The following is a 12,822-nucleotide window of genomic DNA, read 5'->3' as shown; positions in this document are numbered from 1 at the left end:
ATTTTGTTGTTTTCTGCACTTGTTTTGGTACTAATTTTCTTTATTTTTTTCTCTGATGACTCTCCATTTGGTAGTGTTCCTCATGTAGTTTATAACATTTTGTTGCTGTTTGTTTGTTGTGACTTCGTCTTCAATGGGTTCAGTTTTTTCAGAGAGAGGCTTTGTTATGGACTGAATTGTGTCCTCCCTCCCCCAAAATGCATACGTTGAAGTTCTAACCCCCATTGTGACTTTTAAAGAAGTAATTAACATTAAATGAGCTCATAAGGGTGGGGCCCTAATCCACTATTACTAGAGTCCTTAGGAGAAGTGGAAGAAACACCAGAGATGCATGCACACAGAGAAAAGGCCATGTGAAGAGGCAACAAGAGGGAGGCCATCTGCAAGACAGGGAGAGAGGCCTCAGGAGAGAACAAACCTGCCAACACTTTGATCTTGGACTTTAAGTCTCCAAACTACGAGAAAACAAATTCCGTTACTTAAATTCTGTTACTTTAGCTAACCAGTTTGTGGTATTTTGTTATGGCAGCCCTAGTAGACTATTACAGTTTCTGATACCTGGGTTGTGAAAATGACCTCACAGAATGTTTTTGCATTTGTTTGTATAAGATTCCTATGGATTTCAAGGCTCTGGACCTATTATTATGCTAACTTACTGCCTTAGAGAGTTCTTCCAAGAAAATGGACTTAGGGTTAAATTTCTAAGCAAATAGTGTAAATTTAGACATCTCAATATGTGGCCTAGGCTGGTGGCAATTTCTCTAAGATGACATCCCTTCCCTGGCCTGGGACCACTCTAGGGCTCAACAATAGCAAACGTCCTTGTGCTTCTTCTACAGACCAATAATTGAAGATTTTCTAGCTCTCCTGAGGCTCTAGGCTTTCTGCGGGGCACTGGCTTTGGCTTCCCTATCCAGTGAGTCTAAGAACTCCTGTCCCTGACTCTGCCTTCTCCCATGCCCATCCTCATCTCCAAAGGCCTTTCTCCAGGGCTAATGACCCCACGGGTCCCTGGAGCCTCAGCTCACACTTACGGCTTTGGCTTTGGTTTCTTGCTTTGTTTCTGACATCTGGGGAGTTTGTTGTTTCATTTTGTCCATCACTTCCAGGAATTTTAGTAGGAAGGGAGTCTTTCCAAATCATATTTGTCCACCATTTTCACTTTCTAACTGTGTGTACCAGAAGGTATAGATTTTTTTTTTCTAACATGTTAGAAGTAAATTTGACTTCACAGAGTAGAATTATGTGAGTTAGTAGAAAGTAAATTCATCACAACTATTTTTTAAAAGGTTATATTGTGGGTAGGAGAATAAATTAATTGTAGAATAAATAACTTTCAATAATGTGATGAAACCACCATCAGGGACCTTATTTCCAGACTTGATATCAATGTGATATATATATATATATATATATATATATATATATATATATATATATATATATATACTTGTGGTTTCAGAGATAATGTAAAAAAAAATGTATATATAAATTAGATGCTGAAAAGCAAGAAAAGGTCTTCATCTTTGTGCTTGTATTATAAAGTCACTGATACCTTCATTGACCTTTAATGCACTGCTATGGACTGAATTGTGTTCCCCAAAATTCATATGTGGAAGTTCTAACCCAATGTGATGGCATTTGGAGAGAGGGCTTTGGGGGATAATTAGGCTTAGAGGATTCAAGAGTTTAGGGCCCTCTTGGTGGGATTAGCAATTTTATATGAAGAGGAAGAGACACAGCGCTCTCTCAGCCATTTGAGGGCAATGCAAACCAGGCAGAGGGCTCTCACCAGGAACCAAATCAGCCAGTACCTGGATCTTTGACTCCCCAGCCTCCAAAACTGAGAAGTAAATGTTTGTTGCGTAAGCCATTCAATCTGCAGTATTTTGTCAATAGCTGCCTGAGCAGACTAATGTATGTACGTACTGTCCATCCAGCTATAATTTGATTTCCTACCATCTGTTTTTCAGGTTTATGCTGTCCCTGCCTCCTTACCAGATAAGTAATAAATGATAGTTTATGATAACCCAAATTTAGAATATTTAACATGCAGTCAAGTTTTTGAAATTCATTTTCCCTATTTAAAGCTCTCCTGACTCAAATGTTCTCCCTCTCATTCAGCTATCTGAGGTTTGATTAAGATGAACGCATTCAGGAGCCCACAAGACCAGACTTCAGGCTGGGGAGTGTCAGATGATCTTACCAGTATGGAACCTCCAATCGGCAGCATTTCCTGGGCACTGAATGGGTAACGTGTGCTTGCTGGGAGACCCCGCAGTGTTCTGCGCTCCCTTAACAACTTGGTTTGTAGGAGGATGCAGGAGGAGAAGCATAATGCTCTCTCTTACTAAGGCACCGTGAATTCAAGTAATGAAGTCTACTGCATTGGAAGAATATTTCCACATTTTCTCATAGCCTTCTAATAACTATGACCACAAGGAAGGGAGCAATTGAAGGAGGCTATGAACGAAGCTCCAGTAGGAACCAGGAAGCTTTCTGCCTTTGCAGCCTGTTCCATTACAGCTTCAGCCTTACCCATAATTCCAGTTGTCTTTAAAAGAGTCCTTGAAACTTTAAATTGGCTCATTCCCTTCATTCCCATTGGCAAAGCAAGTGGTTTGGGTATTGTTATCCCAATGCCATTTAATTTCCTGAAATTATGACGAAGCAAGGCATACTGTATTTGTGCAAATTTCTTTTTATGGGGCTTTCTCCAGGGTGGTCCTGAATCACTAGCCTGGGCATCTCTTGGGGGCTTCTCCACTGCAGCATGTTGGGCCCCACCCCAAAGTGACCAAATCAGAATCTGCAGTTTATCGAGACCCCCTGGGGACACATATGCACGTTCGAGTTTGAGAGGCACTTGTTTAGAGTATTGTGCTCTCCGCCTGATAGAGAGTTAGACCTCAAGAACAAGATAAAGGTTTTCTCATAAACCTACCTAACGTGGCATTTTGATAGTCTATGAACAATTAGGAATCATAGTAGAGTCTCTTTTTCCACATATAAGAAAACCTAATATTTAAGTCTATAAATGAATCAGAGAAATTGTTTCCATTTTGATTTAGTATGAATGCAATCTTGCTCACAACTCCTAAATTGAAAGCAAAGAACTGTTTCCTTTCAGGTTAATGGGTTTCCCCTCATCAAGCTGTCCTTCTTTCATGTAATCTAGACTTGCCTCCACTTATTTATTTTTTTTCATAACTGTTCTTCTTTTTAATAGGATTATTCATCCTTCCAATTTTAACAGCAATTAGACTCACCTCACGGTGCGTCATGCCGACTCAATCTGCGACTGTCAGAGTAGGGGGATCTTAGTCTTGTCTCAGTAACAAACCTTGACAACCAAAGCAAAGCAGCAGGCAAAATTCATGACAAGAATTAACAATAAAGGATCACAGGTGACACGAACTCCTTGAACATGATGGTTGCCTCAGTCTCTTCCATCCCCATGGAAATAGCAGTTCACTGATGACACTGTGACACAGTCCTACACTGGATTTTTCAGAAAAGTTTTTAGAGAAGACTCTTTAAAAGCGTTAGAAACATTAACATTCTCTTTCCAATTCTAATCTATTTAATTTTATTGGAAAACATTTACATAGCTCATCAGCAGACTCTCTAGTATTGAGTAATATTTAGCATGCTGTAATCATGGGAAGGAGAGATTTAGATTAAATGCTGCTTTTTATTACTATTCAATCATCATAAGTTGTTCCACTTTTTATCTTTTTAGTCAACAGATTTCAAAGGTGGGAAAATATCTTCATTTACAGACATACCTATATTTATCTCCTATTATATTTTCCATTAGTGTCTACATGAGATTTATTCCTGGTGATTCCCAACAAAGTAAATGTGAATCTCCTAACACCAGATGCTAATAATAAAGACAAATGCACCCTATCTTTTAGAGATGTTATGAGAATAAATTAGATAATATTTACAGGGGAATTTGACCTCACTAGAGATAGTATATAAATGAAATGTAAAAAAAAAAAAAATTTAAAGAACAAAAAATTTCATTCAATTGTAGCCAGATTGACTTGACAGCACCAAATTATGTTCTGAGTAAAGAAAACAGGCCTACTAATAATAGTGAGTCTGCAGCCCATGGATAAATGCCAAATACTGACAATTAATTCCAGGTCTGGGCTAAAACCTCGGGCATCAGTTTGGATATGTGCAAAGTGAACGCTTTGTCTTTTTCTACATGTCTACATTTATTATACTTTGAATACTGATGAAGCTTTGCATAGGCTGGAGTAAATTATCAAAATTATTTTAAACCTTTTTCTACATTTAGTAACATACAGGTTTGTTAATAAAGTAAACAGAATTTTTTCCATAGGTAACACATACACCTCCACACAAATTCTTTTTACATTTATATTATCCAGAACCAAAAAGGAGCTTTTAGCAGGACAATGGACAAAGAGGGAATCCTTGTTATTACATATCAAAAGGCAAAGTTGTCCTCACAGGTGTGGGGAAACCAGCATATTTTTTAAATGGGATTATTTGTGGGACACAGGAAAGTCACCCAATCCCATATATTTTTCAATATCCAGGCACATTGCCCCAGAGTCTACCGTTTAAAAATCTTCTGAGTTAAGGGAAGTGGCTGCATATTCTTGGAAAAGGCAAGATTAAAAATTGTAGGATGATGAAGACATTCAACAATGTAATAAACCAACACTTACTGCATACCTACTATGTGCCAGGCACACTTCTAAGTGCTTTACCAGAACTATCTCATTTAATTCCCAGTTTAACCCTATGAAATAGGTACTATTATTATCCCAATGTTACAGATGTGGAAAAGGGCATAGAATGTAGCCAAGATTACACAGGCTACAAATGGCCTATCTGGACTCCCACCCTGACAGTCTGACTCTAGTGTCCATACTCAAAACCAATATGTTTTCCTGTAAGTGTAGAACTTAGCACCATATAATATATTACTGTTAAAAAATGAGACAAACAGTACTTTGCAACCTTTGATACAACGAAAACTGTGAAAACTGAAAATTTTTAGATTGTGTTTGAGCAATTGTTGTATTTTTCTAGAAATGCAAAGATTTTAATATTAGGGCAGCCTCCACTTTTCCATTTCAGAGGACTCGTGAACAGCAAGCATTCATTGTACAATCTTACTGTGTTACAATTGCTCACCAAGAACAAAGCATTAGGGAGGGACAATCAAGATGGCACAGTATAGGTAAACGCTGTGTTTACCTTCTCTCACAACCGCATCAAAATTACAACTAATCTACAAAACAACCATTATTGACAATCGCCTAACATCAAGCTGAACTGAAGCCTTTCAACTAAGGACTTGCAGAAAAAGCCATCTCCAGACTGGTAGGAAGGGCAGAGACGCGGAACGGGCTGGTCCCACACCTGTGTGTGACCATTAAAGATCCGGAGGACTATTCTGAACATGGGGGTCCCCCCATCCCCTAAAGGAGTGAGAGGTCTCAGCCCCACCCCAGCCCAGGGTTCCAGTGCTGAGGAGAGAAGTCCCCATAATTTTTGGTTGTGGAAACCAGCGGAGATTGTGACTGAGTAAGACAGAGTGCAGTGGCACTCACAGGGGCTCCTCTGAAAGGGACTGCACTGTGGACTTACCCACCAATGGAACCACTGTATCTGAGGTCCAGTGCTGGGGCAACAGCTGGAAAGGCAGCAGGGACAAATGGGGAATTGAGTTGTCTGGCTTGGGATGGGAGCTGGAGAGGCGGCTTTCTCCTGGACAGGGGAGGTGGTGGAGGCCATTGTTTCCTTCCCGGTGCATGAATGCAGGCGGCCACCATTTCTGAGTCTCTGCTGTTTGTTCGCCACACCCTGGCCCAGCGCAACTTTGGGGCACACCCAGGCTGCTTTCAGTGGCCGCTTGCCTTGACTCAAGCTGCACTTTCCTAGGGTCTCTCAAAGGTTCGCAGAACCCAGACAAGTAGTATCTGGCTTGAGCATGTCCTGTACCTCTGGCTGAGCAGCCCTAAGCTGGCACTAGCAACAGCCGGCCTTGGTTCGTGGCTTGGTCTCTCAAGGCACTTCCAAGCACAGCACAGGTGGCAGACATCTATGAATTTCTTTCTGGCTCCCTCTAGGTGACCCTGGGTGGGGCACAGGCTGTGGCTGAAGTAGACGTACAGCAGAACCCCTCCATGGTGGTCCTGGGGCTGGCACCCACAGCGGCCAGCTTCAAAACAAGCGAGAGCATCACCTAGCTGTCTCCAAGTATGACACACCCAAAAGGCAGATTGGGCAGGCACCAGAGCCCTGCTGAGGCAGATCCTGCTCCATAGGATCTGCCCCTGCCCAACAACCCTTCCACTGTAGTTAAGGCCAGTCCTTACAACCAGTGAGCCCAAGGGTCAGTCCCTCACGTTGATGTGAAATTATCAACCAAGGCTCAACTACAAGAGGAGGGCACACACAACCCACACAAGCGACATACCTGGAACATGTGGCTCAGGTGACCAGAAAGACTGTGCTACTAAACCCACAGCACACCTACTACATAAGGCCACTCTACTAATACTGGAAGACATAGCAGCCCTACCTAATACATAGAAACAAACACAGGGAGGCAGCCAAAATGGGGAGACAAAGAAACATGTCCCAAATAAAAGAACAGAACAAAGCTCCAGAAAAAGAACTAAGCAAATGGTGATAAGCAATCTATCAGATGCAGAGTTCCAAACACTGGTTCTCAGAATGTTCAATGATGTCATAAAAATGGAGATGAAAACCATGAAAGAGAAACAGTCAGAAATAAAGTATACAATAATGGAAACAAAGAATATATTACAGGAAATCAACAGTAGATTAGATGAAGCAGAGGATCCAACCAGCAATGCAGAAGATAAGGTAGCAGAAAACACCCAAACAGAACAGAAAAAAAAAAAAAAAAGAATCCAAAAATTTGAGAAGAGTTTAAGGGGCCTCTGGGACAACACCAAGCATACCAACATTCACATTGTAGGGGTACCAGAAGGAGAAGAGAAAGAACAAGGAATTGAAAATCCATTTGAAGAAATAATGACAGAAAACTTCCCTAACCTGGTGAAGGAAATGGACATACAAGCCCAGGAGGCATAGAGAGTCCCAAATAAGATAAACCCAAAGAGCCCACATCAAGACACATCATAATTAAAATGTCAAAGGTTAAATACAGAGATAATCTTAAAATCAGCAAGAGAAAGGCAGTTAGTTACCTACAAGGGAGCCCCCATAATACTGTCAGATGATTTCTCAACAGAAACTTTGCAGGCAAGAAGGGAGTGGCAGGAAATATTCCAAGTGATGAGAAGCAACAACATACAACCAAGATTGCTCTACCCAGCAAGGCTGTCATTTGGAATTGAAGGACAGATAAGCAGCTTCCCAAACAAGAAAAAGCTGAAGGAGTTCACCACCAAACCAGTATTACAAGGACCCTTAGAGGGACTTCTTTAAGATGGGAGGGGGGTTAAGGACGGGTGAAAAAGAAAGGGATTAAGAAGAACAAATTGGGTGTTATACAGTAGTCATGGGGATGTAGGTTATAGCATAAGGAATATAGTCAACAATATTGTAATAACTAGGTATGGTGCCAGATAGGTACTAGATCTATCAGGGTGAGAGATGGGAATGGGGTTGGGGTCAGGGTGAAAAAGGTGACAGTATTAAGAAATACAAATTGATAGTTAATACAGTGGGGAATATAATCAACAGTGTTGTAAAGATCGTGTAAGATGCCAGATGGACACTGGACTTAGCAGAGGGATCACGTCATACACTGTGTTGATGCCTGACCAGTGCACTGTACACCTGAAGAGCTGAAGGAGAATAATACTGAATGTCAACTATAACTAAATATATAGGTATCTATAGTCATGGGATGTAGAGTACAACATAGGGAAGATAGTCAATGGTATTGTAACAGCTGCATAAGATGTCAGAGGGGTAGTAGCTTGGGGGGGTATGTTATCACTTTATGAGGGATTTAAATGTCTAACTATTATGTTGCTTTGTGCACCTGAAACTAATAAAAAAAAAAAAGTAAAAAATGAAAAAAAAAAAAAAAAAAAGAATGAAGCACTAGGTAACATGCTAAAAGCTCTCTTGTGGAGCCAACAGCTGATTTTTGGGTGGAAATGAGAAATGTGGCAAGGGAACGAATTTAGAGATGGAAATATCAAAAGACCTTACATAGTACTCATATACTGCGAGTAATAACTACCTACTACATCATTACTAACTTCTGTAGTAAGAGGCTACTACGGATCTTAGAATGTAGAATAGACTCTTGAGACATACCATGTAAAAAGGGCCTTAAAAACTGTCCTCTAATGGCAGTGCTATACGTGTTTTTTGTTTTGTTTTATCCCATAAAGCATATGGTTTTTAGAAAGAAATAAAGTGATAGCCCAGTCTCCCTGCTCCTAACAGAACACTGTAATATGGTTAAGTACAAACCTTTCCATAGCAACAGACATTGTGTACAGACACGAGCCCTATGTATCTCCCTTGAAGAAGCTTTAAGGTTATAACAGACAAATTTGAAATAAAGCCCATGATCCCGTCACCCTGAAGCCTGCTTCCCCAAGGAGCTCAAGAAAGGATACATTGACAAATGACTCACCATGGCTCCCTATAGCTCATGTCTTTGCCTTCTGTTTTCTTCAAATGGCACTTCAGCCTTAATAGTTACAAAGGTTTCAAGAGAGAGGACTAGCCCCACCTGAAAAAGAAAGGCCAAAAATCCAATACAATCATGGTTTTCCAGAAGTTCAGCACTGGACTTATTGAATAGCATTGGGGGTAGTGGTTTTTCTACTTTGAGACCAGACACATTCATTCCTGCCACCCTATGCTGTTTTATGTAGTGCTTTTCCACTCTATGAATATTATGTGGACACTGGCTACCTGGTTATCTGTAATGCTAAATAGGCATTTTTACATAGGGGAAAGGTAACTTTGGGGATGATATCTTGAAATGTTTTCATAAGCTCATATAAAAAACATGATATTAGGCAATTAGAAGTAGTGGCTAAAGCAGGGGCAAACTGGGCTTCTGTGTATGTAAACTGTTATTAGATTCCAAAAACACTTGCCCATGCAGAGTGGACGCCTCCCTTTGCTCACCCTAATTAGGTAGGAGGCACTGCCTGAGGCCGGAGAGTCATCTCACTATTGTCTCCGTGTGGGGAGAAGTGAACGCTCTGTGCAGCTACTGTTGTGCTTTGTTTTTAACATGCGGAACTAGGCTTGCAGACGCTATTGATTATGCTTAAGAGAGAGGAAGTTAATGATATGTTGTGAGTACATGTACTATATTTCATCCCTATTCAGGTTTTAAACAGCACCCTCCTTCAAATAGTCTACTCTAAAGGTTGCATGCTGAAAAGTGAAACAGATGGTCCAGTTTTATATTTCTTTTCCTTTAGAATTTCTTATGCTGCTCAGGGATCTTGGTCTTCTGGGATCTCAAATTATATTTCAGCCCATCATATGTCTATCAGTGTTGATACTAAGATGGTATGTAAGAATTATTCAAAATCCACATGGCCACAGTCTTTGCTGGTTCTTAGTATGCTATGTGCTGTTCATTTTAATTGAAAATATTCTAAAAGCCAGATTGATGTGTTTTCTATCCCCCTAAAATAGAAACAGGTTCTGGGCTCATAATTGAGCACTCATAAGCCCCTTCTTCTTATTAACATGCCCTCTCTAATTTGTGCCTCTGTTTGCACAATATAAATGGCCTTTAACAGCCCTTCATTCATACAATGGTCTCACTAACCCAAAGAAAATTAGTAGCAGGCAAAAGCCTATTTTTACTGACACAGAGACAAAAATGCTAATTACCTTAAAATATTCTCAAGTGTATATCTCTGGCATCCTTCCAGGCAAGGCTCAAAAGTTTTTTTCCCCTGTTATTTACTATTTATAGGGGAAGTTGTTTTTGTTTTACATTCAGGCCTATACCTAAGTTTATATTTATAATTTCAAATCCTTTATTTTGAGTCCAGAGTACTGAGACAGGTTAGTTATTAACAAGTTGTTAGGCAGACAGGAAAGATCCCTGGTGAAATAAGCAAAAGGCAACCATATCCTGAAACTCCAGGTTCTGGAATGTCTCCTTCACTCCAGGACAAAGATATGAGAATGCACCTTGAGGTTAATAAATTATCTCATAAATCCCTTTTGGCTGGACAAAGGAGCAGATCTGATAGATAGGAATGGGTTCGTGAATCCCTTTAGGGTGGGCAAACAGGACAAACCTGATGGATGAATTCCATTGGAAGGTGCCAGCCCCTTTCCCCAAGCAGGCAAGGGAAGGTGTAAAAGAAAGAACTTTTGCCTCAGTCACTGGGCACCCCCATTCGGGAGCCCCTCCTGCTCGGAAACTCTGACCCTTTACTTTCAATAAATTATCCTCTTTTAAAAAACACTCCACACCTCTCCTTGGTACGTGTTTCCATTCTTCTGTCCCACAAGACACAATCCCGGCACTCACAAAGAAAATATCCTATATCATTTGGGGGCTCGTCCGGGATTGAAGGAGAGGTAAATATTATCTGTACCTTTCTACTTGCCCACCTATGGGCCTTCATCAGTTTTTGTCTCTTTCTCCTGTCACACAAATACTGGGCCTCCGTCAGCCATTTAAAAGCGACTAGCATGGCCGCCGACCTTGAGCCACAGAGGTAAAGGCTTTGCAGAAGGGCTCTGGTTGATCCCCTCTGGCACTGAGCAGGAACACTGTCGGCCACAGTCCAACTGCCTTTTCTCTTGCTTTCTCTCTCGGGTGGAGTAAAGTCCAAAGACAGCGCGCAGTTGAAGTGAATGGCCCTTGGCAGCAGTTGCGGGACTCTGATCATAGCTACTCTTGGTGTGTCCCAGAGGCTTCCTGGGTCTTCCCCCAGCCCGACTGCCCGTAAGGGTGCCAGCAGGATGACTCTTTTGTCTCTGCTAGTCTTTCATCCCGTTACTGTTTCTTCTCAGCTTTTGAGACACTGGTCTGGGGTCTCTTCCCTGCGAGACCTCTGTAACACTCCCTGCCGACCTCAAGACATCGTAAGGTAAGAACATGAACCACTGCCTCTATAGGACATCTCTTGTCACTCAGGATAAGATTTACTGGCATTTAACACTCCGTCTCATATCATCCCCTCTGTTCTTCCTCAATCTCACTGTACTCCTCTGGGGACCAGGTGCAGCTTCTCTGCTGCCGGGCTCCGCCCCTAGCTCCTGGCCGCTGCAGCGACAGCCGGGAGAGCGAGGGGCCGCAAGAGCGCAGCTGCTCCGGAGCACTGCCCCCGGCCAGGCCACCGCAGCCACTGCCAGGCCATCTCAGCCCCCACCAGGCAAAGTTTTTAAGGAGGACCTATATATTCTGGACCCACTTTTCCTTAAGGAAACAGCCTTGTCCGAAGTCTTTCGGGGCTTCAGATATCTCTTTTTGTCCCTCCTCACATATTGGGCTTGAGAGCCTCCTTCCACTCCCTCTTCCCTAGGCCATATGCCTTCCCTACAAGCTTTAAGTATGTACTCCCTCCTTTGCTACCTTCATTCAGAGGGCCGCCATTATTTGGATCATACCATCAATTTTCAGGATGCCCAGAGTCGAGCCATACATCCCTCCACTTTAAAGCACCTCGTGATCGACCACAGCCTTTATTGGCCTGTGGGCCAGCGCCAAACATTCAGTTGGGGACACACACACACACACACACACACACACACACACACACGAATTTGGGTAGGCGCACACTGGAGGCATGGGCTGGGCCACCCAGATAAACGCGAATAATCCTGGCGGGCCATGTCTCCCCACCCACCTTGGAACTGGTCGCTTGGTGTCCATGGCCCACGTTTTCTAGGGATGCCCTAGAACAAGTTGTGGGAGATGAATTGCAAAGGTACGCCTTTCTGTTCTTCCTCCCTTTCAGATGGGCGATCAGCCCTCACGTGACTTCACCCCCCTGAATTGCATCTTGAAACATTGGGACAAATTTGACCCTCAGACTTTGAAGAAGCAGTGCCTCGTTTTCTTTTGTTCAGAGGTTTGGCCTAACTACTCATTGATGATGGGGAGACTTGGCCTTCTGAAGGAAGTATTAATTACAATACTATCATACAGCTAGACCTGTTTTGCAGACAGGAGGGCAAATGGTCAGAAGTTCCGTATGTTCAGGCTTTTTTTGCCCTGAAGGACAACCCAGATCTCTGTAAGAAATGTAGAGTTGACCCGGCTCTTTTGGCTGTGATCTCTTGCCTCCCTCCTCCTAAGGAGACCCCTCCTAAAAGGACTCCTCCAAAGGAAACTCCTGCGGGATTCTCCTCTCCTGAGGAGATCCCTTCAACAAACACCCAGTCAAGGGATTGTCCTAAAACTTTATATCCTGCTCTTCCTCCGGAGCCAGTTCCTGCCCCAGCTCCTTCTAATTGTCCACCATACCAGGACCTCCTGTACAGAAGCGCCCCCAGTATAGAGTAAATCTCCTTCCCTTACAAGAGATGCCAGGAGGAGAATTTGGGCCTGCCAGGGTTCAAGTCCCTTTTTTCCTTACAAGATCTCAGACAAATAAAGGGAGATCTAGGGAAGTTTTCAGATGACCCTGACAAATACATAGAAGCTTTCCAAACTTTAACCCAGGTCTCTGAGCTCTCTTGGAGAGATGTTATGTTAATCCCGAATCAGACTCTCACAGTTCTGAAAGGCAAGCAGCCTTGCAAGCTGCTGAAAAGTTTGGAGATGACCAGTTCCTAGCGTATCATGAGGAACAGGCAGGACGGGATTCCACTCGGGAACTCGTCCCT

General features: G+C 42.4%; 1 long non-coding RNA gene across 1 annotated transcript in view; it reads right to left on the bottom strand.

Moving 5' to 3' along the window:
* The window catches only part of LOC109456798 (uncharacterized), a 40,130-nt gene that overhangs the window by 13,181 nt on the left and 14,127 nt on the right, over positions 1-12,822 (bottom strand). The window contains exon 2 of the long non-coding RNA XR_002138921.2: positions 8,639-8,737. This is a non-coding gene — a long non-coding RNA (uncharacterized LOC109456798). The remainder of the gene's footprint in view (positions 1-8,638; positions 8,738-12,822) is intronic.

This window comes from Rhinolophus sinicus, linkage group LG05 (assembly GCF_036562045.2).
Source record: "Rhinolophus sinicus isolate RSC01 linkage group LG05, ASM3656204v1, whole genome shotgun sequence".
NCBI classification, from domain to species: Eukaryota; Metazoa; Chordata; class Mammalia; order Chiroptera; family Rhinolophidae; genus Rhinolophus; species Rhinolophus sinicus.
The sequence above is the reverse complement of the archived record's forward strand: the minus strand, read 5'-3'. Positions and strand labels throughout refer to the sequence as shown.